Consider the following 6,940-nt stretch of genomic DNA (forward strand, 5'->3'; position numbering starts at 1 on the left):
ACTAGAAAGTAGAGGAGGACAGGTCCATTTATATAATATCAATAATAATGGCTAAAGCTAACCCGGTTCAGTTGATTGGGTGGGCCCGATCGAAAAGAGTGGAACCCGGGGAACCAGTTGTTGAAACGGTAAGGTGAAAGGAAATAATTGATGAAGTCATGATGAATCTGTAATATCCATCAACCACATGCTGATGATGACCGATGACTACTGAGAGGAGTGAGAAGTGAGGAGAGAGAGAGAGAGAAGACAGTTTTGTTGTTGTTGTTGTTGGTAGCCCATAACCATAAGGTCCATAACCCATATGTTTGTTACAGACACAACTATAAAAACAACTGCATTTCAGCCTTCTTCATCTTTCTAAAACTGGTAATCACTAACCGGAGTGAGAGTGGAGGATAGTAGAGAGAGAAGTTTCAAACAGATTCTTAGAACTAGGGTTAAGGACACTTGGTCATTGTTGTTTTTCTCTATCCCCTTCATCCACAAAAACTCTGATTTATCTCATCTCTCATCACTCATCATTATCCATTCTCTCTCTCTCTCTCTTCTATGTGTTTCTGTGTCCACCCAAAATCCCTTCTTAGTTCTTCCATGGACATGGAAATATGGAATGAACTCTTAATCTCTCAGCTTCCTACCCAACCCCAAAACCCTTAATCTTTCCAGTTTCCATTCCCTTAAACCCTGACCCTAAATGTTTCAATTTCAGCCATGAACTTAACCCCAAACCCCAACCCCAACCCCAACCCCACCACCACCGCCAAAGCACAGGAGGCAGAATCAGACACACCACCACTTCCTCAACCTCAAGCTCAACCTCCACCGATCCTACTATCCAAGCCCGCAGCCGACTACCATACTCCCAAGTCATTATCCTTCACCAACGGCGTACTCAAGCGCCACCACCACCCTCGTCCAATCAGCCCGGTGGTGCCTGTGCCGGTGTGCCGGTGCCGGTGCCGGTTGTTTACAGAGAATGTCAGAAGAATCACGCCGCAAGCTTAGGTGGCCACGCCTTGGATGGCTGTGGAGAGTTCATGCCATCTTCCTCCGCCACACCAACCGACCCTACTTCTCTCAAATGCGACGCTTGTGGTTGCCACCGCAACTTCCACCGCCGTGAGCCCGAAGAAGCCTCCCTTTCCCTGGATCTTCACCATCACCACTACCACCCACAGCCACCTTCTTCTATCGCCGCTCATGGGCGGAGCCCCAATTCACCTTCATCCTCCCCACCACCGCTCTCATCTTCGTATTACCCATCTGCACCTCACATGTTGCTTGCTTTGAGTACCAGATTGTCAGGTCCATCAGATAACCATCAAGTAATTACAGCTACAACAATGACGACCGCAACCACGGCGAGCCCAAATGGACGGAAGCGATTCAGGACGAAATTCAGTCAAGAGCAGAAGGAGAAGATGTTTGCGTTCTCGGAAAGGTTGGGTTGGAAGATGCTGAAGAGGGACGAAGATTTAGTGGAGGAGTTCTGCAATGAGATTGGTATTGGGAAGGGGATTTTGAAGGTGTGGATGCATAATAACAAGCACAGTTCTGCCAAGAGAGACAACGCTAACAACAACAACAACAACAACAACAACATTAGCATCGACGACATTCACAATGGAAGCCATGGTGTGGGTCTCCACAGTCATACTACTAGTCCTCAAGTGGTCACTGCTAATGGCTCTTCTTCCTCATCTTTATGAATCAATCACTCTCATGATCTTTCAGAAACTGTTACAAACTTTGGATAGACTTGAAAGACTAAAGAGGCTTAGAACTTTTCTTCTTCTTCATTTTCTTTCATTATTTGTCACTTTGTTGTCTAAGAAGAAGAAGATAGTTCCTGTCGCATCCTTGTTCCCCTGTTGTGATGGGGGTGGCAAGAGTGGGGGGGGCGGGCGGGTGGGTGGGGTGGGGTGGGGTGGGGTGGGGAGAGAGAGGTTCTGGGCTTATTTTACTGGTTAATTTTGTTTGATCGATGATGTGGGTGCCTAAGAATTGGGTTTAAAATTATCTGTTTGGATTGCTCCACCATTCTTTCCATTATTTTATCCCCTTTCCAACAAGCCCCCAACCATCGTTTTTTAATTCGTAATTAAATTAAATTTTACTTTTTATTTTATTTTATTTTAGGTCATTCGTGTCTCTGGAATCTTTTTTGGGCAATCGATTGCTAGTTTGGTTTCCCGGTGGGGTTCAGGAAATATACACTTACAGCTATGGCTTCTCCTTTTCTCTTTAAATGGGTATCCTCTGTTTCTTCCCTTTCCTAACATAGCCTTCTGCAATTCTCCAGATAAGAGTTCTTATTCTTACCAGTTTCATATGAATTTCTGGGTTTTTTAAGGAACCATTGAATCTCAATGGATCGTTACAGTAAGATCACTCTCATCTGAATACAATAATGTAAAAACGTATCATAAATGAGCTTATGTGAGTTGCAGGATGGGCTTTAACTTTACCTTCCTTAATAAGGGAGACAGATCTAGACCATATATCATTATAAAGGCTAACGTCGTACTTTTCTTTGTTGGGATTTTAGTGGGTAAACTATGGAGTAAAAGCCGCCTTGTTTTTATTTGGGTAGTTGTAACTATCACTTATACTTAAATATCACTTATACTTAAATAGAGGGGTTCTACTTCTCTTCTCTTTTCTTTTTTTTTTTCAAAAGAAAACAAACATAGTTATTAGCTATTACATAACATATCTGACTTACAAATATATTAATTTTTCCGTATTACCTCTTTGGCTAATACTTTTAGGTCCCCTTTATATCTATTACTAATTGTTGTACAAAATTTGGGATAAGAGGGATGTTTATCTAGTTCTATGCATACTAAAACTAGAGTTTTAGGCCATATATTAAGTAAAACATCATGGTTGTTTTCCAGTAACCATCCAATTTCCATAGCATTACTCCAGATATGATCTATCTTCATACGTTTTCTCCTTGCTTTTGACATTCTATGGAAAAGTCCTAGTGCCTTCGCCTCACCATCTTCTCCTGTCACACAGAAATTTGCTCCAATTAGTATACAATTTCCATATGAGATGAGACATAGTGCTCATGCTGCACTTTTTGATCTAGATTCCCTTACGCTAGTGATGATAATTATATTTTTATCTATGTGTGATGGGGTGATATGATTTGAGGATGGTGGATCGGATATTACCTGATGTTTGGGTCGACTGTTTGGTATCCCATAGGATATCTAAAATTCTACCTGCTCGAGGATATGTGTCCACTATGGTTTTTGGGCATTGAAAACACACTGGTTTCTATGTCACCAAATGAAATAGATAATAAACATGAAGATGGAGAAGAACCATGTTAGGTCTGATTTGGGGATTAGGCAGGAGTTGAAACAATGCATTACCAAAGAGTTCATAGTTGTCACTGGGGTAAGGTTAGGTTTGAAGCCTAGAGGACTAGCATGTCAGATTCGTTTGGACTCTTCACATTCAAAAAATACATGGTACAAAGTCTCCTTATTGTTGTGGCACCTTCCACAAGTAGGGTCGATGTCCATCCACCTTGATAATCTGTCTTTAATAGGAAGTCCATTACTGATAACCCTCCAAAGAAAGATTTTGAATTTTGGGTGGATCTTTATTTTCCATAAAAATTGCCACCACTGAGGGCAAGGGGATGAGTACCTACACTTGTGGGGACCACTAGTCGGTTTTACCAATGACTGTTTTAAAATGAAATCCACAGCCAAGCTAGTTTTAAAAGCCCCATCCTTTGTAAGAAGGCACAACCATTTATCCTTTTGTTGAGATAACGCTATTTGGACAATACTCTCAACCAAATGAGATGGCAAAAGGAAGTTAAGCCTAGCTCTATCCCAATTTCCACAAGATGTTAGACTGGGGTAGATCAAGAATGCTCATCCCCCTTCTCACCCAAGGGTCATCCCATATGAATGTCTCAAATCCATTCCCAATTTTCCTTATGATAATTTTCTTCAGTAGAGGAATGATCTTGGCTATACTATTCCAAAAGAAAGATCCCCTTATCTTCATGGTTTTTTGATTGAAAATGGATCTATTATGGAAATATCTAGCCTCAATGGTTATTGCCTAAACTTCATCTTCATAGGATAACAATCTCTATCCCAATTTGAGAAAGAGGGCCCTATTATGTGTTTCAGAATCCCTAAGCCCAAGGCCTCCAGCCGCTTTGGGTTCTACTTCTCTTTTACATATGGGATAAACTTACCTCATCTATCCTTCAATTTGCCTTTTGGGGGGTTTTCAAGTCTAGTCGTGAGAAATTCCTCATCAGGGAACAACCAGGAGGGGTGAAAATTTGAAAATCTTTTGGGCTTTTAGGCCTTGATTGGTTGTTGCTTCAACATGTGGGCGGGCCCAATCTACTTGACTAAACATTGACTCTGGACCCAAACTGATTGAACCCACCAATGAATGTTGGCTCTGTTCACAGTACCACTGTATATTAGCTGGTGTTGGGGCCCTTATTTATTTATGTTTTGGTGAGGGGTGCAATGCGAGGGCCCCTTGAGTTTGGTAACAGTCCTTCCCTTACACTGAAATATCATTGATACCTAACCAAGTTCCCCTGCATTCAAACAGGTCAGAGTCCCATACTATGATGACCCCCCTAACGCTCTTTTGGAGAGCTTTAATCGAAACACCTAAAAGGCTAAAACCATATTACTACTTAAAATATTTTTGCTGCTTTTAATTAATTTGAGTTCTCATTTCTTCGAATGTTTGCGTTTTTCTTGAGTTTACCATTTCCTTAAAATCCCATGAAATAATCTTGATATACATTTAGAATAATTTAGAATATTCTACCAAAAAAAAAGAACAATTTAGAATAATATTTTGGATCGTGTGAATGGAAATTCTGAATTTTCATTGGTCAGAATTTGGATCAGCTTTCCATGTGGTAGAAATAGGTGGGCCATTTAGATTAAAGGTGTCAAAATTCAGCCTCACACCAAAAAAAAAAAAAAAAAAAAATCAGCTCAAACTGGTCCAACCTAGACTATGTCCAACTGAACCCTTATCAGTTTGGTTTGACCTGGGGTTTTATGGAAGCGGAATTGAGAGTAAGAATTTGATCACTGGTGGGAAAGTAACTTCTTGACTGAAGATTTTGTTCGGCAGAGAGAAAAATAGCTATTCGAGGTGAAATCCTTGTTGATTCAAGGCTCTTTGATTGGTTCAAGTTCATGGGCCGCTTCAGTCTTTTACTACCCGTGAGAGCTTGTGGTTATGGCTGCCAGAAGACCCATGAGTGAGTCAAGGTCAAGCTTTCTGAGTGTAAATTAGGCTAGGAAGAACGTCTATTTTCTTTTCAATCTGACTTTGGTACTACCAGGAGGCGAAAGTGAAACAAAATTGTACACACTGAAACAGATAAAAATGAGAATTTCATAATGTTATAAATGTAAAACCAAAACTGAACCTGGCCAACCTGACAGTAAGGATGGGCTTTGGCGTAGGTATGTTATTTTCAATCATCTCGCATTAGTACTAAGTTTGCAAACCTCCATCAGATTTGCGGAGCATTTAATGCTGAAGAAATCCTATGGTGGCAGATAGAAAAACGGGTAGAAATCGTCTGAAATTCTCATCTTGTACAATTCCATATAATTCCACCCTAAATGGCTGACACGTGTAAATATTCCATATCTACGGTTCAGATTAATCAACCATAATACAATGTTAATCAATCATAATACAACCATAATACAATCTAAACCGTAGATATGGAATATTTACACATGTCAGCCATTTAGGGTGGAATTGTATGGAATTGTACAAGATGAGAATTTCAGACGATTCCTACCCTAGAAAAACCCACTCAAGCAATCCTTAGGCAAATTTGAAGAGTTTCATTTATTTATTATTTTCTTATAATTTTTTTAAATCATCAAAACTTTATCCTTTTAAGGGGGTTTTGTTGGGGGGGGGGGGGCGGTGGTGTTTAAGGAGATTTATGTGAATAATGGATTCTCTGTCATTTAATGATTCGACTGTTTAATTAAAACAAAGCATTGCGATAGACCCTGCAAATATTCACGTAATGTGAGTTGCTCATCTATTTTTCAGTATGAAGTTGTTTGTTGCATATCTAGTTTTTGGAGTTGTATGTTCGAGTCGTTATTTTCGTGCTTAGTGGGGTTGTTAAGAATTTGTTATCTCATTTGTCTTTTTATAGAAGTAGGTTGGGTGATAGATTGTCTTGGTGGTGAAGATAATACATATAGAACTCTTTGATTTGACCAATCTATATGGCACATCAGGTAGATAGTCGGTACCTTATTGTAGTATGTCTTTATAAACATGTAGTTAATTTATAGTGGTACATCAGGTTGGCAGCTAACCCTTATTATAATTAGCCATAACCCATCAAGATTTTTTTTTTTTTAAGATTCTCACACTCCTCTTTGCTTGGAATCTCCATGTAGTTGACCCCATTACGTTGGGATAAGGTTTTGGATTTTGTTGTTGTTGTTGAACATTTCTCTATTAATTGAGCCACGAGCCCATGACTCATGAGAGATGCCATTGTTGAGTTTGCCACAGTCCATCCTCTTGGCTTATTCTTCAAAGCTATACGTATCAGCTCGTATTAGTTTGGATCAGACAATTTACCCCCTCCCTTTTTTTTTTGGTGTTTTTTCCCTTGGTTCATATTGTTCCATTGGTTAGAAATCAATATTGTTTTGTGCTAATATCGATACGAGTCTATGATTTAGCCAATCCAATACTATTCCACAAACCATGACGCCTAAAGAACATGGCCTTTTGATTAATCTTGATTATGATCATTCGGAAGCCCAAGTTCGAAATTTTCACAAATCACAGCTCATAAGTCCGTTTCCTCCCTTTCCCTATTAGAAAAACATCCAAGTTACTATAGAGCAATTGGATAATCTCCTTACCCAAAAAA

At 39.7% G+C, this 6,940-nt stretch overlaps 1 pseudogene; it reads left to right on the top strand.

Moving 5' to 3' along the window:
- The first annotated feature begins 323 nt into the window (after nucleotides 1-323).
- Nucleotides 324-1,800, top strand: LOC122068036 (annotated as a pseudogene).
- Nucleotides 1,801-6,940: the final 5,140 nt, after the last annotated feature.

The sequence above is a fragment of the Macadamia integrifolia genome, unplaced genomic scaffold (genome assembly GCF_013358625.1).
Source record: "Macadamia integrifolia cultivar HAES 741 unplaced genomic scaffold, SCU_Mint_v3 scaffold3360, whole genome shotgun sequence".
Classification (NCBI taxonomy): Eukaryota; Viridiplantae; Streptophyta; class Magnoliopsida; order Proteales; family Proteaceae; genus Macadamia; species Macadamia integrifolia.